General features: G+C 42.5%; 1 non-coding gene across 1 annotated transcript; it reads left to right on the forward strand.

Annotated features, from left to right (window-relative positions):
* Positions 1-1281: 1281 nt before the first annotated feature.
* Positions 1282-1355, forward strand: trnan-guu (transfer RNA asparagine (anticodon GUU)). The gene has a single exon. It is a non-coding gene; the product is annotated as a tRNA-Asn (tRNA).
* The last annotated feature ends 13381 nt before the right edge of the window (positions 1356-14736 follow it).

Below are 14736 nucleotides of genomic sequence, written 5' to 3' on the forward strand. Positions count from 1 at the left end.
ATAACTTTTTTTAATACAGGTTCAAGCAAACCTGAAAGTTAATGTGTTTCCGGACACTTTTGTTTTATTAAAAAGTGTCTGAAGCCTGAAAATGTAATTTGAAAAAAAAAAAACGCTATTGGACATTAGCAGCTGCTTTTTGTAACGATTTGCTATTTCATGCTGGAAAACAAAGGAAACAGACCCAACGTTTGCTTTCAGGTGCGGTTCATTACATAATATACATTATTACTGAGGAGCTTGAAAAAAATTTACACGAGCCAGGTAGAAGTCGAACCTACAATCTTATGATCCGAAACCAGACGCGTTGTTTATTAAACCGCTGGCATTTCACATGACCTGAATTCCCCCATAGGATGCTCAGCGTCGCTACTAGTAATGCACCGCTCCGTCTAAAATTTCAAAGTGAGAAACGTGTTTTCTGATTTTTTATGAGTTTTAAAATATAATCTCTTTAAATCAGACAAGGGGTTTATGTTTCGCACTGAAATTCCGATTGACTGAGAATTCAAAGAAAGACTGTTTTCTTTCACAACACCGTATAATTATCACATCCACCAGACTCTCCAACCTCTCCAGACCTTGCTGGTTGAGCAATTGCTCCGATAAATTAGGTCACGTATCATGTTAAATCATTTCTTCTCAACACAACATTTCCTGGTGCACGTTTTCTCTATGAAAAAAAAGACATTTTTCCCTTGCATGATTTCTCGTTTTTTATCAAAGCGTACAGAAATAAAAAAGAAGAAGAAATAGTGTGGCAAAAGAACTCTGTCGCCCTTGGGAGATGTCAAACGCATTGGACATGGAAATGCCAGATAAAAGCCAGTTCTCTTCGTTTCTCAGTGTCGGGGCTGCTATGTAAAAGAGGCAATTTGCTCTGAGCTCAGGTTAAACGCTTACTGAACGCAGATGTCTCAGAGCGGTGTGTCCAAGCGGCTGCAAAAGGTGATGGGTGTCCTGTCACCGTAGCCTAGTTGGTTAAAGCGCTTCTCTATTACACAAAAGAACCGAGATTCAAATCCCAGCCGTGTCTTTCTTCCTATCTTGTAGTACAGAACGTACCATTTCGGGCAATCACAAAGGGCTTGATTTCGTTAAATGCATGTGTTCATTTCCTTTCTGGAAAACTTGTTTTTGATGAAATTCACACAGCTTGCGAAAAATGAAATTCAATTATTGGTTAACAGTGCAGAAGAAATATTACCATATATTACCAAAATAAACGGTAAGAGATTTTGTTTTAACCGAAAACCTCTGATTCGAGAAAAGAACACACCAGTCTCTGTGGCGCAATCGGTTAGCGCGTTCGGCTGTTAACCGAAAGGTTGGTGGTTCGAGTCCACCCAGGGACGGGATTCTTTTGCGATGTAAACGTTGTCTTTAGTCGATTGGATTTTTCAGCGAAACCATAACCATTTTAATATTTGCAGGAAATGCGAGTGTGTAACACGTGTCAGGGTCACCGAGAAATGTCCAATAATGCCCAACATTGCAACTCCCCAGAAAACCATATTCACCCAAAACAAATTATCGTCGAATCTTCATTTATACTCCAGTTGAATCCTCTGCTGAAATATTTTAAAAATACTGTGCAGGTTTGTTTGAGACTTGACAAGCATTGTTAAGATAGCACTGTGCAGTTGGATTTTGATATTTTGACATATTTACCTTAATTTTAAACATAAATACTATACAGTCTATTGTAATTTTAAAATATGTTAGCTGAGGATGCAAAGGGGTGAAAGGGAAAGGTCAGAGGGTATAGTAAAAACAAGGTTAGGATTGGTGGAGGTGGCAGGGGTGTTGATGGTTTTTCTCTGTAGAGGATGATTGAGTTTTTTATCCTTCTCTGAAGTGAGAAATTGGAAGAGTTGGGAGTTGAGGGATCTGATGAGGTTAGTTATAAAAGGAAGTTGATGTGGAGCTGTTAGCTGTAAAACTTCCTAACATCTTTGATGTTGTCATCAAAGATAAACTGCAGTAAGCAAAGATAAAGAAAATTATCTTTGCTTACTGACCTGTCTTTCTCACACCTGAAGAAGGCTCCACAGCCAACATGTTATGTTTCCTTTCTTCTCTTTTCAGCATGGAATAATCCTTTACTTTTTCCTTTGCAGCCTACGCATGCTGACACAGCTACTCACCTGATATATAACATTCCTATAATCGCAACTATGAATGTCCACTGTGGGTATTTTTTCCATTATTATTTATTTTGGCATTGAAGCATATTTTATGTAATAGCGAAGTGTCATAATCACTGAAAAACATATTTTTTTCATTTAGAAAGAATTAAAAAAATATAAATCACTATGAATTACATTTAACCTGTTCTGATCTAGGTTTTCTATATACTTTAACATGCCATGTTCAGAATGTCACAACGCAGAAATGCAACAGAGAAGTTTTGTAATTACAAATCTTCTCTTACCTTAGTGTCAGAATACTAAGATGTTTTGGTAACGAGGAAGGAGGGAAAAAGTAAATCAGCAGAAAAGGTGCTATTTTGTTGACTATAAATCCTCACATGCCATGTTCAGAGGGTCATATTAAAAAAATGGTACAGTAAATTTTCTTATACTTCATGATTTTCATAATTTGTTACATTGTGTCTCACACCTTTGTGTCAGAATTCTGAGATGTTTTTTTCTAAACAGGGGCCATCGCAATACAACAGAAAGAGCAATTAGCTTTTCCCTATGAATTCTCTCATGCCATATTCAGAGGGTCATATTTTAAAAATGGTACAGCAACATTTCCTGAAGTTCAGGATTTTGAGAGTCTGTTACATTGTGTCTCACACCTCAGTGGCAGAATTGTGAGACGATTTTATAATCAGGAGGGAGGGTCATAGCAATAAGCAGAAAGTGTCATCACCTTTTGCTCATCCTCCGTTAACCATATATTCACATATGCCATGTTCTAAATGTCCCATTGTAAACTGCTATAATAACATTTCTTGCAAAATGCAAGATTTTGAGACTTCACGTTTTGCCTTTGTCTTATTTACTTGTTGTCTAACATGCCAGTTTGTGTTATTGTGAGTTTTGAAAATTGGTTTTCGATTTTCTGAAATGTGTTTCATACAAAAATGCAATTTGGATAATCATTACTTACATATTCCCCTTTACTGGGGATATGTGCAGTAATCAACTCGGATTAGTATTATTAAAATTACTATAGAGAGCCATCTACAGGCGAAAGGCGGCATAACATCACAGCAGCAGCATTTAAGGTGGAACAAAAACGCGAATAAGAAGCTGGCGAATAAGCAGCCAACTTCAGCCTCGTTAATGCAATAGGATTGGGTGAGGTAGAAAAATATTTCTTCCTCTGAATCCTAACATTTTTGTAGGTGTTCTAGGACTTCTCGCCTCAGATAAAGCTGCCAATACATCACTTATTTCGACTCTATCAATATCAGCAGTGTTATCAGTACTGAGCCCTAAGTGTAGGTCCTGTCATCATATAAAAATTTGAATGTATCGACTGCATTCACCTGAAAAAATCTGATAAAATTGAAAAATACATCGGAAACAAATTTGCACTGTTTTTTTTTTCAGATCCAGAAGAGAATCATCATGAGACTCAAAACAGACCTGTTAGTAGTATAAAGCGACACCTTTCGTCAAACTTTTGACAGGTACCACGCCCCCTTTTCCAGCCAATGGTAGTCTGCGGTGGTTGGCTGTCCCGCCCCCTTGCCAGCCAATGGCGTGTTGTTATTTGTGCATGTCCCACCCCCTCAGGAGCCAATGGTGTGTCGTTGTTGGAACTCCCGCCTCCCCCCCAGCCGGTCGGTCCGGAGCCTCAGGGTCCCAAAGCCCCAAGGCAGTGCATCCCTCGCTTTAGGTGTGTGAAAGTGTGTATTGGTTTGTAAGGGGACCATGTCTGCCGTGGGGTTGAGTGCGCTCTATTATAACCCTAGGAAATCGGGTAGTTACGGCGGCGCAGGGAGTCTGGTGCGGGCCGCGAGATCCCGGGGTGTGAGCGGCGCTAGCTAGCCGTGGCCGGGTGGCCGAGTGGTTGTCCGGCCAGGCTGCTTATACGCTGCACAAGCTGAGTCTCAAAAGCAGCAGGGGTGCAAGCACACACACACACACTGACTGCGTAAAGTCTCACGGAAAGAATTCGCAGGACAAACACCATGTGAAATGTGAACCGCTTTATTTCAACAGGGGGTTTTCAAACACAGAAACAGCGCAGCAGCACTTTTTACACAAGTTACAGACTCCAGTTTGCAAGTATGTGAAATGTGAACCGCTTTATTTCAAGTGGGGGTTTTCAAACACTGAAACAACGCAGCACACACGCGTTACTGGCTCCTGTTTGCATTCAACAATTAAATGTTGGTGCGGAAAATTAGTTCGGTACACGTAACCACCACCCCAACATTGCTGAGAAACTTTGCGGCATCTGAAAAAGCATTCATAAACCCCTTCCGCTCCCCGTGTCTAAAGCCATGCGAACCACACTGGGCGATCTGATCTAGCAGGGCAAAAAAATTTGCCTGCGTAATCAGCGGGATGGTGTTACCACAGGTTCTGAGCAAAAGACGCTGTATTTTGGAATACACACTGTAGAACCCCCCAGTGTTTTTTCTGTTTGGGAGTGTTAAAAAACCTTATTTTAAAACTGCTTAGCTTTTAAAGTTAAAAGCGACTGGTCTGTGCGTGGGTCTATAGGCCGTTAACCACGCCGCTTGACCCAGTAGCGCCACCACAGCCGTAAAGGAAACCGGTGTAACAACATGTCCGTGTAACTTGTTCCATTCACCTGCAGCCCTGTGTGTAAGGATGCGCCACATGTGTGGCGTTTTTATCATAGTTATCGTAGTTTTCTGATTTTGACAGTTTAGATTTCATTGATTGTTGTGTTGAAAAGTCTTTTATTTTTAACACCGTGTAGTTTTCTGATTTTGAGATGTGGAGCATTGGCGTGGTAATAAAAAGTCTTTTTTTTTCACACAGCCGCTGTATCGACGAGCGGCGAAACAAATGTGGCGGAAACGTCGGACCCTAAGGTGGTGACTGCATCGGAGACGGCTGTTAAGACCCTGACCAAAGCCAGACGTGTCAAGCCTGCGGAGAGAAATCATAACGCCCCTAAAGACTTAGTGTTGGGTGATGTGCTAGATTCAGTGCGCGGTATTACACAGTCACTATCAACGGCGATCAGTAATGAGGTGGCCAAAAAACGAGCTTTAGAGCATCTAAGAGCGGTTTTAGCCGGTGTACAAACCTTGTTTCCAAAACAGATCCAGGTTTTCACCGCTAACCTCTTAGATATAATTTCTACAGAAGATGCAGCTCTAAGCTCAGGATTTCAGACCATGATGATGATTTTTCATGCTTCATTGGTGCAAAACCCCGGTGATAAATGACTAAACATGCGGTCTAAAAAGTGTTTAAAAGACCGAGCGCTTGCCAACAGCAAGCGTTTGTACATAAATAAAAGAATTAAACTGGCAAAAGCATGTTTGTTGCGTCGTCAAAGATTCAGAGAGAGGCATCAGATTTCCCAAGGGCCGCCCGAACCACGCAATGAGAATGCCGTGGTAGAAAATAACTTAAGGCCCGAGGTTGTTGTAGCAAAACAGGATGTCGGTAACCGAGAACCGGTTGTACTGAACGATCTGAATCAGGTTGGTAGCGGTGCAGGGGCGAATAGAGACCCCTTAGTTTTCCTGGACCGTATACGTAGTTATAACAGGTCTTATAATAATTTTAGAGCAACAGAGCACCATGAAGAATTTCGTTTTGTTAATCTCGACAGAATAACCTCGTATGTACAGGCTATAGACGCTGTGCATGGTGCAGTCCAGAGAATATTGGATGAACTTTCTCCAAACATCGGGGCGAATGATTTTGTACAGCTGCGTTTGACTGCGGGTGGTTTTAACAAGCCCTTGTTCTCACGCAGGAGACACCCCGGAGAATTAAATGCTGCCGATTTTTTAAGCCACATCTCGGACCTCTTACAGAGCCACACAGAGGTTCTCACCAATGACAGCCACCGCTTAGTGGTGACGATAGTTAGGAATATGCAGGGGGGTGCCCGCTAAACGAATGCACAAAGAGTTGGGTTTTCCAGAGAATCGGAAAATTAGTTTGTCAGACATTACCGCTTTTGAAAAACATTTAAAGGTGGTCATTAAAATTTTGTACCACGACCAGGGTGATTGGAAATATTTTACAACGGGACCCACACCACCAAATTTCTAAAATACTTTTTGTTCTACTGCATGAAGAGCATTTTTATGGGGTTTTAAATATTAAAGCTTTTGTGGGGGCGGCGTATTTTTGCACTAACTGCCATGTGGCGTATAGCCACAAGAACGCACACGCCTGTGTTAAAGCTTGTAAAACCTGTTTAGATCCCCAGTGTTGCAAAATTGATGCCGAAATTCAGAATTGCCCGGCCTGTAAGGTCTTTTGTCGTAGCTCTCAGGGGTTGGCAAGACACTTGCGGAATGCAGCGACGGGTGTGAGTAAGTGTGAGCGCAGGGTCTTTTGTGAGAAATGTCGGGTTTATAACCTCGCAAGTCACAAATGTAAAGAGAAACTGCTCGCGTTGTAACAACGTGATCGACACCCCAGACACAGATTTGTGCTACATACCGCCTTTGGACAACCCCAAAATTTCAAACAAGTACATTTTTTTCGACTTTGAATGCATGCAAGAAACAGGGACACACATACCAAATTACGTCCATGCCCTTCATATTGACAAACGAAGCTGGGAATTTTATGGTGAAACTTGTCTAAAGGATTTTGTGTGTAAATTTATCGATAGACGTTTTAAAAACCATACGTTCATATTGCACAATGGCAAGGGATATGACAATTACCTAGTGATCAGACAGTTGTTAGCTGAAAAGATGGACGTTGAACTAATTAATCAGGGTGGCAAGATAATGTGTATGACTGTAAAAGCTCTGAACATCAGATTTATCGATTCTTTAAACGTTCTACCTATGAAATTAAGCAAACTGCCGGCCGCCATGGGGTTCCCTGGGGCTAAGGGGAATTTTCCACACTTGATGAACACTTCAGAAAACCAAAATTATGTCGGACCGATGCCGCCGCCAGAACTTTACGGCGTTAACTACGTGCTGCCGAGCAAGAAAGCCGAGTTTTTGGTTTGGTAAGAAGAATGCAGGGGAAGTGTATTTAACTTACAGAGAGAGTTGAAACGTTACTGCCAGTTGGATGTGGCAATTCTAAGAGAAGGCTGTATCAGGTTTCGGGACGAGGTCATGAATATGACCAGACAGACACGCGTGACTGAGTCAGGGGCCGCCTGCGTTGTCTGCATCGACCCCTTTCAGTTTGTGACCATCGCTAGTGTCTGCATGGCCATGTTCAGACTTATGTTTTTACAGGAAGAGACGATTGCGTTGCTACCCCATGAAAATTACCACCGCCAGCAAAAACGATTTTCTACACCCAGCATTCAATGGCTTATGTATATCGAACACACAGAGCCCATTAAAATCCAACACGCGTTAACCACGGCCGGTGAGTTCAAGGTTGGCCCATATTTTCTGGATGGTTATGCTGTAATTGACGGAGTGCCGACAGCCTTTGAGTTCAACGGTTGCTTTTTTCACGGTTGTAGCGTTTGTTATTGTAAAAACGATTTTAATCCGCTGACAAACACTACTTTTGGTTGGTTGTACAGAAAGACGATGGTGAAAATTAATTTTCTCAAAATGAGAGGTTTTAACGTGCGTGTTTTGTGGGAGCACGAGTTCAGAGACATGCTTGTTGAAAATGGAGACTTGGGTAAATTTCTAACAGCTGCGCAGTTACCAGAGGCCTCTGCAACCGCGCGAGTCGCTTTTTGGGGGGGAGAACAAATGAGATTTGTTTGCATTACACAGCGCAGCCCGGTGAAAAAATCCATTACTATGATTTCACCAGTCTGTATCCATTTGTGAACAAAACTAAAAAATACCCACTGGGGCACCCCCGAATAATTTATAAAAACTTAAATTATTTAAAACAATATTTCGGTTTAGCAAAGGTGAAAGTTTACCCACCCAGATGTTTGTACTTTCCAGTTCTTCCAACCAAAATTGACAAAAAAACTGTCAACACTGTCGTACATGTGGTGAAACAAAACAGACCACCCCCTGTGAGCACGGTGATGAAGATCGCGCCTTGACTGGTGTCTGGTGCGCCCCTGAATTATGGCCTTAGATCTGGGGTATAGAGTGGGTAAAATTTATGAAATTAGGCATTTCGAAAAGGCCTCACACGATCTTTTTACAGACTACATCAAACTGCATCTGAAAGGGAAACAGGAAGCTTCGGGGTTTCCAGAGGGGTGTACAGATGTCGCGAAACAACAAAGATATATCAGCGAATATTATGAAAAAGAGGGTGTCCGGCTGGACCCCAGCAACATTAAAAAGAATCCGGCCAAAAGACAGCTTTCAAAAATTGCCTTGAACAGTTTGTGGGGGAAGTATGGACAAAGAGACAATTTACCACAGACCACCATTGTGAGAAACCCCGATGAATTGTTCAGGTACTTATTTACGCCATATCATGAGGTGTCAGCCTGCAAGTTTATCAATGAAAACACAGCCTGTGTTATGTGGAAACACACTAAACACTAAACACCACTATATAGGCCATTCAAACACTAACATTTTCATCGCTAGCTTTACAACCGCCTTTGCCCGCTGGGAGTTATACAATCTGCTAAATGCTTTGCAAGGCCGCTGTCTGTACCACGACACAGATTCCGTTATCTTTGTGAGCCGGGAGGGTGAGTGGAATCCGGGGCTGGGTGACTATTTGGGTGAGCTGACCAGCGAAATCGATGCTGGACAACACATCACCGAGTTTGTATCAACAGGACCCAAGTCGTACGGGTACAAGCTGTCTGGTGGGAAAGCCTGTTTAAAGGTGAAAGGCATTACGCTCAATGTGAACAATTGTGAAAAAGTTAACTTTGAGAGTCTGCGGGACTTGGTTTTTGACTATGGCGTTAACCCTTTTGCAGAGTGCCGGGAATTTAAACACATTTCTATTCAACAGCCGATGATCGTGCGTGTTAAAAAGGATTGGCGCAGTGAGACCCGGACCTTAAAGAAAACCCAGAAGGTGGTGTACGACAAGCGGGTGCTGCAAGAAAATTTGACATTGTTGCCCTACGGATATTAACACGATGGATGTCAGGTTAAAACACCCTTTTTCATGCATTTTGTCCAGACCCTCGAATTGCGGTAAAAGTTATTTTATAAAACAGCTCTTGGAGAACAGTGATGCCGTTATGACTCGTAAACCCGAAAACATAGTCTGGTGTTACAGCTGCTGGCAACCTCTATACGCTGAGTTGCTTGTGAAATTTCCATACATTCAGTTTATAGAAGGGCTACCGACGTCGTTTTCCGACGACCAGCTACTGCCACCGGATAGAGTAAATTTGATTATAGTTGATGATTTGATGGAGTCTGCGTGTGAAAATAATGAGATAGAAAAAGCTTTTACAAAATACGTACACCACCGAAACCTCAGCATCATGTATATCGTCCAAAATGTGTTTTGTCAAGGGCGGAAAAGTAGAACCATAGCGTTAAATACAAAGTACATGGTGCTGTTTAAAAACCCTAGAGATAAACTACAGATTCCAACCCTGTCACGGCATATGTATCCCGGTAAAGCCCGATTTTTTTGGAAGCGTTTGATGACGCTACTAAAAAACCTTTCGGTTACTTGTTGGTGGATTTAAATGCCGACACCCCAGATGACTATCGCTTGTGAACAGGTCTTTTCCCCCCAGATGTACCCGTGGCTTATGTATTTAAAGAATCTAAAAGTCGGTGATCTCGCAACCACAGACTCAGTCAAAAAAACACGTTCGGGCCGTCGTCATGTCTTCACGCATTCGGAGAAACCTGACACTTACATTTTCTGGTAAAAGCCAGCCCCAGTCACCGGAAAGCTATTCTCTGTGGGGCTTCAGATGATCTTGTACAGGGAATAGCTAAGCCTGCTAAGCAGTTTGGGACCCTGAAGAGAAAGCATAAGCTTTTAAAGACTTTGAGTCAAAGGGGTCTTTCTCTTAAAAGAAAGAGACTCTTGGTGAACTAGTCCGGCAGTTTTATCGGGACACTGTTGAGTATTGTAGTACCATTGATTACGGAGCTTCTACAACACCGATAATGGACCACAATGAAAAAAAATGTACCTTGTACCTCAAAAACAGCTCGATCGACTCCTAGACTGGTCCGGCAAAGAAACCGATGTGAGAAAAATAACAACCCGCAGGTTGGATGACGAAATGAGAGACATTTTTTAGAACTCGCATCTGCCTGAATATGAAAACGTGAAATTATATAATCAGCTGTTACAACAGTATTTGACATTAGTATGCCAGGAAGTTTCTGAAGAGGGGACTTTAACTGTTGTACGACCCGAAAATGCACCCGCCGATCTATCACACGCATTACCACAACAGCCGTCATCGACCGACGCTGACTTTGGGTATATTTTAGACAGTGCATCTCAGTGGTTCCAGAGAAATGCCGAGATATTGTTAAAGACTGTGGCACACAATAAACCGTTAATAGCCGGGAATTAAAGAAAATTTGTGTACAAGGGGGCACCCGTTGAGGGCTCTCACATGATTGATCTTGTCAGGGCTCTCACACAACAGCAATCAGTTGAGGCCGGTAAGAAGCTAAAAGATTGGGATGTGTTCACAGGGGCAATGGCCGAAATCAACGTACCGGGCACCTTGCTAGCCAATGCTGGTAACTGAGAGCTACTAAAACTCAAGTCTGCCCCACTGTGGTGTGCAGCGTCTGTCAAAACTTTAAAACCCCATGTCCCACCCCCTTTTCAACCAATGGTGTTGTTATAGGGTGGATGTCCCTCCTTCCCCCACAGAGCAGTAGTGTGATAGAGAGGTTTAACCAAACTATTAAAACAAAAATGTGGAGGTACCTGACACACAAAAACACCTTTCGATATATCGATCTGTCTGATCTTATTTACTTTTATAATCATAGTTACCACATGACTATTAAACGACCCACGGCTTCTGTTACGACTGATAACTCCCTTGAGATGTGGAGAACCGTCTATGGCGAACACTTTAAGCGAAAACCGACAAAGTTTTCATTTAATGTAGGTGATCATGTGCGGGTGTCCAAAATAAAAGGGAATGTTTGAGAAGGGGTATGAACAGACCTTCACAGATGAAATTTTCATTGTCAAAGAGCGGACCACGGCTCTGAGACTCTATTACAAACTGCAGGACTACGCAGGCGATGACATTAAGGGCTCTTTCTACACAGAACAGCTACAGAAGATAAACCCCAATTCTGAGAGCGTCTTTCGCATCCAAAAGATTAAAGCAGCCAGGGGGCATGAAAAAAACAAACAGATTTTGGTAAAGTGGCGCAGATAGAGCGATAAATTCAATAGTTGGGTAAAGGCTTCCGAGGTCAAAGAAATATAGAGGTGCTGAAAAATGAACCCCAATGTCTTCTAGGTTACGCTGGCCAGTAATTCATCCTCAAAGATGTTTCCAAAGAACACCAGCGCGTGCTTCACAGAGCATCTGGCAAAGGCGATTGACCTGGACAGGGGCTGGGAAGTGGGTCTGGTCGAGCTGCACTATCCGCATACGCTAAACACGTTTGATCAAGATGAAGATTTTCTGTCCATATAGTCTAATCGCTGATGAACATGTACCTTACCTAGAGGGTACTACTGCAACATCGATCAGCTCATACATGAAATAAAACGTGCTGTGGAAAAAGTTCTGTTAAACCTCTCTATTACACTAACCTTCACATCACTGGCCATAATGAATTGTTCAATATTCTCACATTTGAGAAAATTTTGGAAGGTCCTGTTAAGAAATTCTTTTCTGTCATCAGTTTGTAGCATTTTAGGAGTACGACCCTCTTGAAATATATTTCGGAAATCACTTGTCACGACACCTCCAGACTTATAACATGTCTATATGTGAGGAGATGTAACAGAAACCATCGTTGAACTCACTGTAGTCTCTCATGTTCACCAAGTCAGCCTGCCACTGCCAGTCCATTTCAGGTACCAGCGTCCTGCTTCTCTTAAAGCTCACACGTGCTGGCTTGTGTAGAATATAAGCCAGCTGGCCGGACAACCAGTCTGATACCCGGCCGCGGCTGGCGCTCACACCCCGGGAAGTTGTGGCCCTCACCAGACTCCCCACGCTGCCGTAACTTAGTTGGCAAGACCTGGGTTCAAGCCTATACAGTGAGGCACGAACTAGGGCGGGAGCGGCAAGTGCACAAGCCCTAGAACCTGAATCCATTACAATAACAAAAGGACAGAATTAAATGGGGTTAATTTCGAAATCGCAAATATGAGATACCATAGCGTGTTTTTTTTCCACTTCCTGGCGGAAACGGGCTTCCGTAGTTTTGTGTATTCTTGATGCATCACAAGGAGGTACAGATGCAGCCATTCAAAGTGCGCGGTACAGACACGTACCGGAAGTAATTGGCTACGGCGTCGCGCATCGTGACGCATGATGATGCGGGGTACCGCGGTATGTGATTGGTTGACCGACAGGGGCACTCGTAGTCCGTTGGTCTGTCGTAGAAAGACTTACAGTACAGTAAACGTCTTTACTGTGCCCGTTGTAGATATTGAATTTTACCACTGAAGGGAAATCTTAGTAGCTGAGCATAAAAAAAATAGGAGCTCAGTCAATTCTTATGGAATGTGTTTCCTTTCTTCTTTTTTTCAGCATGGAATAAACCTGTTACTTGATTCATATGGATGCCTGGTTCTGCCGGGGATTCAAAACATTTTTTATTTTATTTTTTTAAATCGGGTATCAAAGGGAATAGGCAGTATAACCCTGTTCATGCACAAACTGTGGCATGTTACATTGATTTGGGTGTCTCCTCTTGCCAGAGAGCTCTAAATTGCATTTTGAGCGCGGTTTTTGACTTTTTTTAAAATTGCATTTTGGGCACAGACAGCACATACAATGGTTAATGAACTGCGCCAAGAAATTTAAAATAGTATTCTTTAGGTGTGAGGGTAGGAGTGGACCGCAGCAGGCTTAATCAGCAAACCAGGAAAACAAAGAACAGGACAGGTGAGACGTGTATCCAGAAAGCGAGTGATCAGAAAAAGGAAATGGTGTTACGCCCAGGTTTTCGACCCAATTGTTTTAACTTGCTAATGCATCAGACACATTTCCTGGCGTATTGTGTTTTAAATAAAATAGGAGTGTCTTTCCCTGGCATTAGCTCATCGGTATAGTGTAAGTTTTATCTGTACCATATCATACAGTATATAGGTACAGAATTCAAGCTGCACCACTGTATCGCTTTGGTAAGGAGATGGACAATGACCAAAATCACGAAGACTCTCTCACACCAAATAATGAAGATGAAAAGAAACGGGAAGTCAACACGGGACATTGTACAGCAGTTGACTTTGATGGACATCTTCGTTTCTGAAAGCACAGTGAGAAGGCATTATAAAGGGGAGAGGAGGCAAAGAGAATCTAAACCGAGGACGATTCAAAGGTAAATACATTTCTAAAAATACCTTTCTTGCATGTAAATACAACTACGCACATTATTTTTAAAACTAACTGTTGATCTCTTTTTTTTCAAGTCCTATTGTGCGAGCTATCGACAAACTGACTGATGAAAATGATGAGCTACCGGCGATGCAAGTCCAAAGACGGCTCTGGGCTGACCTCGGTGCGACCATTAGCCCGACATCGATAAGAAGAGTACGCAGGAGGCTTGGATGGAGATACAGAAAAACCAACACATGCCCCATGATAAGACTAAAAAACAAAGAGGAAAGACTCAAGCAAGCGCTCCAATGGATTGAACAGGGGGAGGCATTTCAGGATGTACTTTTTACCGACGAAACAACAGTGGCTCTGGAACAGTTTTCAACAATGGCATTTTGCAAAAAGGGGAGACATGTGGACAAGCCAAAGCCCAAACATCCACTGAAGGTTCACGTCTGGGGGGGTATATCTAGAAGAGGCCCGGGACCACTTATTTTCGAAGGAATTATGGACCGTGTATTCTTCGAGGAAGTCGTGGTCACACACCATGCCGCCCCATATATCAGGGAGCAGTTTGGATCAAGGCACCGTCTCTTTCAAGACAACGATCCGAAACACACAGCAGCAAGGGCGAGGCTTATAGCAGAAGGAGTGAACTGGGTGAAAACTCCAGCCGAATCACCAGATCTAAATCCGATAGAGATGGTTTGGCATTCGTTGAAAGACTACGTTCGGAAAACTGCTAAGCCCGTCACAAAGCAGGAACTGATCGATGCGATCTATAAATTCTGTGAGGAAGAACTGACCGAACAAAATTGTAACAATTTCATTAACAGGCTGTTTCGTGTTCTTCCTAGGATTGTTGACCAGGGCGGAGGACATTCGGGAATGTAAGTCTGAGAAAGAGTCTCACATTTGTGGACAGTCTGTCCACAAACAAAACATGTAAAAAAAATGTAAAAAAAACAATTACTTTTTGTCAATGAAAACCGGTGTGTGTGTGTCTCTCTCTGCTGGATGTCCCTCTCACTCTCTGCTGAATGAATAAAAGCATTTTATTAAAAACGCATTTGCGTTTGTCTGGTATTTACTTTGGTCCCTTTTAACTGTTTTTCCATCTACTTTATTGCTTTGAGATGCCACTTTTAAAGGTGAAATGTTAAATAAAGTTTATTATTGTTA

This window comes from Lepisosteus oculatus, chromosome 14 (genome assembly GCF_040954835.1).
Source record: "Lepisosteus oculatus isolate fLepOcu1 chromosome 14, fLepOcu1.hap2, whole genome shotgun sequence".
Taxonomy (NCBI): domain Eukaryota; kingdom Metazoa; phylum Chordata; class Actinopteri; order Semionotiformes; family Lepisosteidae; genus Lepisosteus; species Lepisosteus oculatus.